General features: G+C 40.6%; 1 pseudogene; it reads right to left on the bottom strand.

Annotated features, from left to right (window-relative positions):
• Positions 1-531: 531 nt before the first annotated feature.
• On the bottom strand, positions 532-1,605 carry LOC119521521 (annotated as a pseudogene).
• Positions 1,606-10,169: the final 8,564 nt, after the last annotated feature.

The raw sequence follows: 10,169 nt of genomic DNA, 5'->3' as shown, positions 1-10,169 counted from the left end.
ACAAGAAATTCAATTCATGTAATACACCATATCAATAAATCAAATGGGAAAAACACATGATCATTTCAATTGATGCAGAAAAGGCATTTGACAGAATTCATCATTCTTTTTTTTTTTTTAAACCCACATGAATCACTGTGGCATCCAGTTTCTATTCACAAAGAAAAAGCTCCAGTCCATCTTTTAATTTTTTTTTGAAAAATTCCTGACATTACAGAACTAAACGGAAATGTATTAATATTCCACTCTTACATTTCTATGACAAACAGAAAAAAAAATTCATGAGCCAAAATAAAACAAAACAAAAACCAGAGAGAAGCTTATAAAACTCAATATGGATCTCAGCATGAAAAGCTGAACAGAGAAAGGAATTAAAACACGTTAAAAAATCACAAGTGGATGATAAAGTGTGTAGAAACTGGAAATTTACAAACTATTTAAAACCTGGAATCGCTGACTTCAGAAACTAGACAGATGGATCATGGGTTGTGGTGAACAGCAGGAAGGGATTATGGATGAATCTGCATTGTTCTAGCTGCTCCCCGTGCCACCCATCTCCGAGGAAAGCCTGACATTGATTAGATATTGAGCCAGGCTAATGCTGGCAGCAGATCCAGTGATGGTAACCTGCCTATCAGTAGATCCTTCCACTGGGTTCGCAATTTTGATCTGCTCCCCAGACATCTGACGAATCTCATTGATTTTGACACCTCGACGCCCGATTATGCAGCCAGTCAAATCATTTGGAATGGTGAGTTCATGAGAAGTAGTCTGAGCAGATGCATCCAAACCTGCACTGAATCCGGTGTTGCCATGCGTCATGGGAAAATGAGACTGTTGCATCGCCAACTGGTGCAGCTTGGTCAACTGACCACCTGCAAAGATGACCGGAGAACTGGACGGCTTGGGCCAGTATGGGATGGTCACGCCCTTCAGGGGGACTGGGAGAGAGTCTCCGATGTGACCACGCAGATCTGTTTGACAGACTCAATGATGGATTGCAGAATACCAGCAATAGTGATGGCCCTCTCAGTTGAGTTGGGGAGATATCCCCTGACACCTGGACCTGAGCCCCTGTACTCTCTCGTATTTCCTTGATCTTGCAAACACCTTTCCCAATGAGAGAGCCACACTGACCAGCAGGGACCACCAGCCTCAGGGTGACTGGGGGTCTACTGGCAGCTGTGCTTTTGGTCATAGAGCTGCTGATGCCCTCTTCCAGTTTGTCAATGGCCATAGCAAAGGCTTTAAAGATGGCGTTAGTGGGTCCAGCCAAAGTGATAATTCTCTCAGGACAGTTCCCTTCTGAGATGTTGATACGTGCACCACTCTCCTCACGCATCTTAACTGATTCTCCTTTGTTTCCGATGATACTGCCAACCTCCTTTCCATGCCTAAGTAGCAGGATGGTGAGAGTGACATTTAATCCACCTTCAATCACACCAGTGCCCATGTCGAGCAGTGTTCTCGGGAGCTGGATTTTGAGTGGTCAAGTCTTTGGTCACTGGTGGGGGTGAAAGCCAAAAACTGCAGGCGCGAGGCGACTGTGGGGAAAGGGGGAGCGGGCGGGAAGGGGAAGGGCGGGAGGCCGGGGGCGGAACAATAGGGGCGGGCGGGAAGGTGAGGGGGGCCCCCGCGGGCGGGCGGAGGAGGAAGGGGGGGGTGGAGGAGGAGGAGGGAGGAGGAGGAAGGGGGAAAGAGACCCCCGGGCAGGAGAGGGCGCAGTCTGCGGCTGCTGCAACTGCTGCCTCTGCTGGTCTGGGACCATCAGTCTTTTTTTTTTTTTTTTTTAATTCAGTTTTATTGAGATATATTCACATACCGTACAATCATCCATGGTATACAATCAGCTGTTCACAGTACCATCATATAGTTGTGCATTCATCACCCCAATCTATTTTTTTTTGTGTTTTTGTTTTGTTTTGTTCTTTCTCCCCCAATCTATTTTTTTTTTCATTTTTATTGAGATTGTTCAGATACCATACAATTATCCAAAGATCCAAGTGTACAATCATTTGCCCCTGGGTACCCTCATACAGCTGGCATCCATCACCACACTTAATTTTTGTTCACTTTTTAGAACTTTCCATTACTCAGACAGAAATAAAGTGAAAGATGAAAAAAAGAAAAAGCAGAAAAGGAAACTCGAATCCTCCCCTATCCCTAACCAACCCCCCTCAATTGTTGACATCGTAGTATAGTGATATAGTATATTTGTTACTGTTTATGAAAAAACGTTGAAATACTAACTGTAGTATATAGTTTGTAATAGGTATATAGTTCTTCCTTATATGCCCCTCTATTATTAACTTCTAATTGGATTGTCATACATTTGTTCTGGTTCATGGAAGCGATTCTAGTATTTGTACAGTTGATCATGGACATTGCCCACCATAGGATTCAGTTTTATACATTCCCATCTTTTGACCTCCAACTTTCCTTCTGGTGACATATATGACTCTGAGCTTCCCCTTTCCACCTCATTCACACACCATTCGGTGCTGTTAGTTATTCTCACATCTTGCTACCAACACCCCTGTTCATTTCCAAACATTTAAGTTCATCCTAATTGAACATTCTGCTCATACTAAGCAACCACTCCCCATTCTTAAGCCTCGTCCTATATCTTGGTACCTTATATTTCATGTCTATGAGTTTACATATTATAATTAGTTCCTATCAGTGAGACCCTGCAATAATTGTCCTAATGTGTCTGGCTTATTTCACTCAGTACATTGCCCTGGAGGTTTTGTCACCAACCCATTTTTTTTTAATATGGTTTTGTTCACTCACCATACATTCCATCCCAAGTAAATAATCAATGGTTTTCTGCATGGTCATACATTTATGTGTTCACCACCTTCACCACTATCTATATAAGAGCATCTACATTTCTTCCACAAGGCAGGAGGGAGAGTCAAAGAAGATAGAGAGGGAAAAGAAAGAGGAAAAAAAAATGACAGCTAGAAGCAACAAAAGGAAAAATAACCTTAAATCAAAGTAGAATAAAGAATCAGACAATACCACCAATGTCAAGTGTCTAAATGCCTCCCCTATCCCCCCCTCTTATCTGCATTCACCTTGGTATATCACCTTTGTTACATTAAAGGAAGCATAATACAATGATTCTATTAGTTACAGTCTCTAGTTTATGCTGATTGCATCCCTCCCCCAATGCCTCCCCATTTTTAACACCTTGCAAGGTTGACATTTGCTTGCTCTCCCTCGTAAAAGAACATATTTGTACATTTTATCGCAATTGTTGAATACTCTAGATTTCACCAAGTTACACAGTCCCAGTCTTTATCTTTCCTCCTTTCTTGTGGTGTCTCACATGCTCCCCATCTTCCTCTCTCAATTGTATTCACAGTTACCTTTGTTCAGTGTACTTACATTGTTGTGCTACCATCTCCCAAAATTGTGTTCCAAACCACGCATTCCTGTCTTCTATCACCCTGTAGTGCTCCCTTTAGTATTTCCTGTAGGACAGGTGTCTTGTTCACAAAGTCTCTCATTGCCTGTTTGTCAGAAAATATTTTGAGCTCTCCCTCACATTTGAAGGACAGCTTTGCTGGATACAGGATTCTTGGTTGGCGGTTTTTCTCTTTCAGTATCTTAAATATATCACACCACTTCCTTCTTGCCTCCATGGTTTCTGCTGAGAGATCCGCACATAGTCTTATGAAGCTTCCTTTGTATGTAATGGATTGCTTTTCTCTTGCTGCTTTCAGGATTCTCTCTTTGTCACTGACATTTGATAATCTGATTATTAAGTGTCTTGGCATAGGCCTATTCATAGCTCTTCTGTTTGGAGAGTACGCTGCGCTCTTGGATCTGTAATTTTTATGTCTTCATAAGAGATGGGAAATTTCATAATTATTCCTTTTATTTTTGCTTCTGCCCCCTTTCCCTTCTCTTCTCCTTCTGGGACAACCAATGATACGTACATTATTGTACTTTGTTTCATCCTTGAGTTCCCGAGACGTTGCTCATATTTTTTTCATTCTTTTCTCCATCTGCTCCTTTGCATGTAGGCTTCAGGTGTTTTGTTCTCCAGTTCCTGAGTGTTTTCTTCTGCCTCTTGAGATCTGCCTGTTGTATGTTTCCATTGTGTCTTTCATCTCTTGTGTTGTGCCTTTCATTTCCATAGATTCTACTAGTTGTTTTTTTGAAACTTTGATTTCTGCCGTATACATGCCCAGTGCTTCCTTTACAGCCTCTAATCTCTTTTGCAATATCTTCTCTAAACTTTTTGAATTGATTTAGCCATTAGTTGTTTAAATTCCTGTATCTCAGTTTGAAGGTACGTTTGTTCCTTTGACTGGCCATAACTTTGCTTTCTTAGTGTAGGTTGTAATTTTCTGTTGTCTAGGCATGGTTTCCTTGGTTATCCAAATCAGGTTATTCCTCAGACCAGAACAGGCTCAGGTCCCAGAGGGAAGAAATATTCAGTATCTGGTTTCCCTGCGGGGTCTGTGTCTTAGAAAATTGCTCCACCCTTTGATACCTCGGGTCACTGTTGCTTTTCTGCCCAGCAGGTGATGCCTGTTAGCCTATAATTCCTGACTGGTGTGAGGAGGTGTGGCCGTGTTCCCCCAGGCTCTGGGGGTCTGGTTCTGAATGGAAAGGGCCCCACACCTTTCCTCCTAGAGAAGACAGACCCCTCAGGTGGGGGGTCATTAGCATTTTCAATGGTCTCTCTCTCTGCTTGTGCTGTCTCCACCCTTCCTCGAGTCACAGCCCTGGAACACTGAAAATGACTGGGGCTTTCTCCACTGAGCTGACAAAGAAACAGATGTCCCCTTCCGACCCCAGTCCAAGGTGACCCTCCGGCTCTCCCAGGTCAGTCGTCACCCAAAGCCTCTGTCTGTTTTTTGGGGATGCCATACCTGTAGTGAGCAGTTCACACTTGCTACTTAAAACCCTAGTTGGAGCTCAGCTGAGCTATATTACTTGCTGGGAGAGAGCTTCTCTCTGGCACCATGAGGCTTTGCAGCTCGAGCTATGGGGGAGGGGTCTCACGACTTGGATCGCAGGTTTTACTTACAAATTTTGTGCTGTGTTTCTCGGGCATTCCTCCCAATTCAGGTTGGTGAATTGTCCCCCTGCAGTTATTCTGAATTATTACTAGTTTTCTGGTTTTTTGTAGTTGTTCCAGGGGGACTACTAGCTTCCACTCCTCTCTATGCTGCCATCTTGCCCGAGTCTCCCCACTCAGTCTTTTTTTTTTTTTTTTTAATCTTCATTTATTGCGATAATTCATATACCACGCCAGTCATACAAAACAAATTTGTACTTTCGATTGTTCACAGTACCATTACATAGTTGTAATTCATCACCCAAATCAATCCCTGACACCTTCATTAGCACACACACAAGAATAACAAGAATAATAATTAGAGTGAAAAGAGCAATTGAAGTAAAAACGAACACTGGGTACCTTTGTCTGCTTTGTTTCCTTCCCCTATTTTTCTACTCATCCATCCATAAACTAGACAAAGTGGAGTGTGGTCCTTATGGCTTTCCCAATCTCCTTGTCACCCCTCATAAGCCTACATTTTTATACAACTGTCTTCGAGATTCATGGGTTCTGGGTTGTAGTTTGATAGTTTCAGGTATCCACCACCAGCTACCCCAATTCTTTAGAACCTAAAAGGGTTGTCTAAAGTGTGCGTAAGAGTGCCCACCAGAGTGACCTCTCGGCTCCTTTTGGAATTCTCTCTGCCACTGAAGCTTATTTCATTTCCTTTTCACATCCCCCTTTTGGTCAAGAAGATGTTCTCCGTCCCACGATGCCAGGTCCTACATTCCTCCCCGGGAGTCATATTCCACGTTGCCAGGGAGATTCACTCCCCTGGGTGTCTGATCCCACGTAGGGGGGAGGGCAGTGATTTCACCTTTCAAGTTGGCTTAGCCAGAGAGACAGGGCCACATCTGAGCAACAAAGAGGCATTCGGGAGGAGGCTCTTAGGCACAACCATAGGGAGGCCTAGCCTCTCCTTTGCAGCAACCGTCTTCCCAAGGGTAAAACCTGTGGTAGAGGGCTCAACCCATCAAACCACCAGTCCCCCTATGTCTGTGGTCATGTTAGCAACCATCGAGGTGGGGTAGGCCAATACCCCTGCATTCTCCACAGGCTCCTCAAGGGGGCACTGCATCTTTTTTTTTTCCTTGTTTTTTTTTTTTTTCTTTTTTTTTAACTGTCCCTTCTTTTTTAAATCAACTGTATGAAAAAAAAGTTAGAAAGAAAACAGACATACAATAAAAGAACATTTCAAAGAGACCATAACAAGGGAGTAAGAAAAGACAACTAACCTAAGATAACTGCTTAACTTCCAACATGTTCCTACTTTACCCCAAGAAAGTTACCTAATATAGCAACATTTCTGTGAACTTGTTCCTACTATATCCATCAGAAATTAACAGACGATAGTCATTCCTGGGCATCCCCAGAACGTTAAATAGCTTATCTGTTCTTCTTGGATTATTGTTCCCCCTTCCTTAATTGCTCTCTATTGCTAGTTCCCCTACATTCTACATTATAAGCCATTTGTTTTACATTTTTTCAAAGTTCACATTAGTGGTAGCATATAATATTTCTCTTTTTGTGCCTGGCTTATTTCGCTTAGCATTATGTCTTCAAGGTTCATCCATGTTGTCATATGTTTCACGAGATCGTTCCTTCTTACTGCCGCGTAGTATTCCATCGTGTGTATATACCACATTTTATTTATCAACTCATCTGTTGAAGGACATTTGGGTTGTTTCCATCTTTTGGCAATTGTGAATAATGCTGCTATGAACATTGGCGTGCAGATATCTGTTTGTGTCACTGCTTTCCGATCTTCCGGGTATATACCGAGAAGTGCAATTGCTGGATCGAATGGTAACTCTATATCTAGTTTTCTAAGAAACTGCCAGACTGACTTCCAGAGTGGCTGAACCATTATACAGTCCCACCAACAGTGAATAAGAGTTCCAATTTCTCCACATCCCCTCCAGCATTTGTAGTTTCCTGTTGTTTAATGGCAGCCATTCTAACCGGTGTTAGATGGTATCTCATTGTGGTCTTAATTTGCATTCTCTAATAGCTAGTGAAGCTGAACATTTTTTCATGTGTTTCTTGGCCATTTGTATTTCCTCTTCAGAGAACTGTCTTTTCATATCTTTTGCCCATTTTATAATTGGGCCGACTGTACTATTGTCATTGAGTTGTAGGATTGCTTTATATATGCAAGATATCAGTCTTTTGTCAGATACATGGTTTCCAAAAATTTTTTCCCATTGAGTTGGGCTGCCTCTTTACCTTTTTGAGAAATTTCCTTTGAGGTGCAGAAACTTCTAAGCTTGAGGAGTTCCCATTATCTATTTTCTCTTTTGTTGCTTGTGCTTTGGGTGTAAAGTCTAGGAAGTGGCCGCCTAATACAAGGTCTTGAAGATGTTTTCCTACATTATCTTCTAGGAGTTTTATGGTACTTTCTTTTATATTGAGATCTTTGGTCCATTTTGAGTTAATTTTTGTGTAGGGGGTGAGGTAGGGGTCCTCTTTCATTCTTTTGGATATGGATATCCAACTCTCCCAGCCCCATTTGTTGAAAAGACCATTATGACTCAGTTCAGTGACTTTGGGGGCCTTATCAAAGATCAGTCGGCCATAGATCTGAGGGTCTATCTCCGAATTCTCAATTCGATTCCATTGATCTATATGTCTATCTTTGTGCCAGTACCATGCTGTTTTGGCAACTGTGGCTTTATAATAAGCTTCAAAGTCAGGGAGTGTAAGTCCTCCCACTTCGTTTTTTCTTTTTAGAGTGTCTTTAGCATTCAAGGCATCTTCCCTTTCCAAATAAATTTGATAACTAGCTTTTCCAAGTCTTGCAAAGTAGGTTGTTGGAATTTTGATTGGGATTGCATTGAATCTGTAGATGAGTTTGGGTAGAATTGACATCTTAATGACATTTAGTCTTCCTATCCATGAACATGGAATATTTTTCCATCTTTTAAGGTCCCCTTCTATTTCTTTTAGTAGAGTTATGTAGTTTTCTTTGTATAGGTCTTTTACATCTTTGGTTAAGTTGATTCCTAGGTGCTTGATTTTTTTAGTTGCTATTGAAAATGGTATCTTTTTCTTGAGTGTCTCTTCAGTTTGTTCATTTCTAGCATATAGGAACATTACTGACTTATGTGCATTAACCTTGTATCCTGCTACTTTGCTAAATTTGTTTATTAGCTCTAGTAGCTGTATCGTCGATTTCTCAGGGTTTTCTAGATATAAGATCATATCATCTGCAAACAATGACAGTTTTACTTCTTCTTTTCCAATTTGGATGCCTTTTATTTCTTTGTCTTGCTGGATTGCCCTGGCTAGCACTTCCAGCACAATGTTGAATAACAGTGGTGATAGCAGGCATCCTTGTCTTGTTCCTGATCTTAGAGGGAAGGCTTTCAGTCTCTCACCATTGAGTACTATGCTGGCTGTGGGTTTTTTCATATATGCTCTTTATCATGTTGAGGAAGTTTCCTTCAATTCCTACCTTTTGAAGTGTTTTTATCAAAAAGGGATGTTGGATTTTGTCAAATGCTTTTTCAGCATCTATTGAGATGATCAATTGATTTTTCCCTTTTGATTTGTTAATGTGTTGTAACACATTGATTTTCTTATGTTGAACCATCCTTGCATGCCTGGAATGAACCCCACTTGGTCATGGTGCATGATTTTTTTAATGTGTCTTTGTATTTGATTTGCTAGTATTTTGTTGAGGATTTTTGCATGTATATTCAGTAGGGAGATTGGCCAGTAGTTTCCCTTTTTTTGTAGCATCTTTGCCTGGTTTTGGTATTAGATTGATGTTAGCTTCATAAAATGAGTTAGGTAGTGTTCCATTTTTTTCAATGTTTTGAAAGAGTTTGAGTAAGATTGGTGTCAGTTCTTTCCTGGAAAGTTTGGTAGAATTCCCCTGTGAAGCCATCTGGCCCTGGGCATTTATTTGTGGGAAGATTTTTGATGACTGATTGGATCTCTTTGCTTGTGATGGGGTTTGGTTGAGGTCTTCTATTTCTTCTCTGGTCAGTCTAGGTTGTTCATATGTTTCCCAGGAATTGTCCATTTCCTCTACATTATCCAGTTTGTTGCCATACAGTTGTTCATAGTATCCTCTTATAATTTTTTTAATTTCTTCAGGATCTGCAGTTATGTCACCTTTTTCATTCATTATTTTGTTTCTATGGGTCTTCTCTCTTTTTGATTTTGTCATTCTAGCTAGGGGCTTGTCAATCTTGTTGATCTTCTCAAAGAACCAACTTTTGGTGATATTATCCTCTCTATTGTTTTTTGTTCTCTATGTCATTTATTTCTGCTTTAATCCTTGTTATTTCTTTTCTTGTACTTGGTTTAGGATTGGTTTGCTGTTCATTTTCTAGCTTCTTCAGTTGATCCATTAGTTCTTTGATTTTGGCTCTTTCTTCCTTTTTAATATATGCGTTTAGTGCTATAAATTTCCCCCTTAGCACTGCTTTTGCTGCATCCCATAGGTTTTGGTATGTTGTGTTCTCATTTTTCATTCGTCTCTATATATTTAGCAATTTCTCTTGCTATTTCTTCTTTAACCCACTGATTGTTTAGGAGTGTGTTGTTTAACCTCCAGGTATTTGTGAATTTTTCTAAGTCTCTGATGGTTATTGACTTCTAATTGTATTCCATTGTGGTCAGAGAATGTGCTTTGAATAATTTCAATCTTTTTTAAATTTATTGAGGCTTGTTTTATGTCCCAGCATATGATCTATTCTGGAGGAAAGTTCCGTGAGCACTAGAAAAGTATGTGTATCCTGGTGATTTGGGATGTAATGTCCTGTAGATGTCTGTTAAATCTAATTCATTTATCAGATTGTTTAGGTTTTCAATTTCCTTATTGGTCTTCTGTCTGGTTGATCTATCTATAGGAAGAGAGTGATGTGTTGAAGTCTCCCACAATTATTGTGGAAACATCAATTGCTTCCTTTAGTTTTGCCAGTGTTTCTCTCATGTATTTTGTGGCACCTTGGTTGGGTGCATAGACATTTATGATTGTTATTTCTCTTGCTGAATTGCCCCTTTTATTAGTATGTAGTGGCCTTCTTTGTCTCTCAAAACATCCCTGCATTTGAAGTCTATTTTATCTGAGATTAATATT

The sequence above is a fragment of the Choloepus didactylus genome, chromosome 27 (assembly GCF_015220235.1).
Source record: "Choloepus didactylus isolate mChoDid1 chromosome 27, mChoDid1.pri, whole genome shotgun sequence".
Classification (NCBI taxonomy): domain Eukaryota; kingdom Metazoa; phylum Chordata; class Mammalia; order Pilosa; family Megalonychidae; genus Choloepus; species Choloepus didactylus.
The sequence above is the reverse complement of the archived record's forward strand: the minus strand, read 5'-3'. Positions and strand labels throughout refer to the sequence as shown.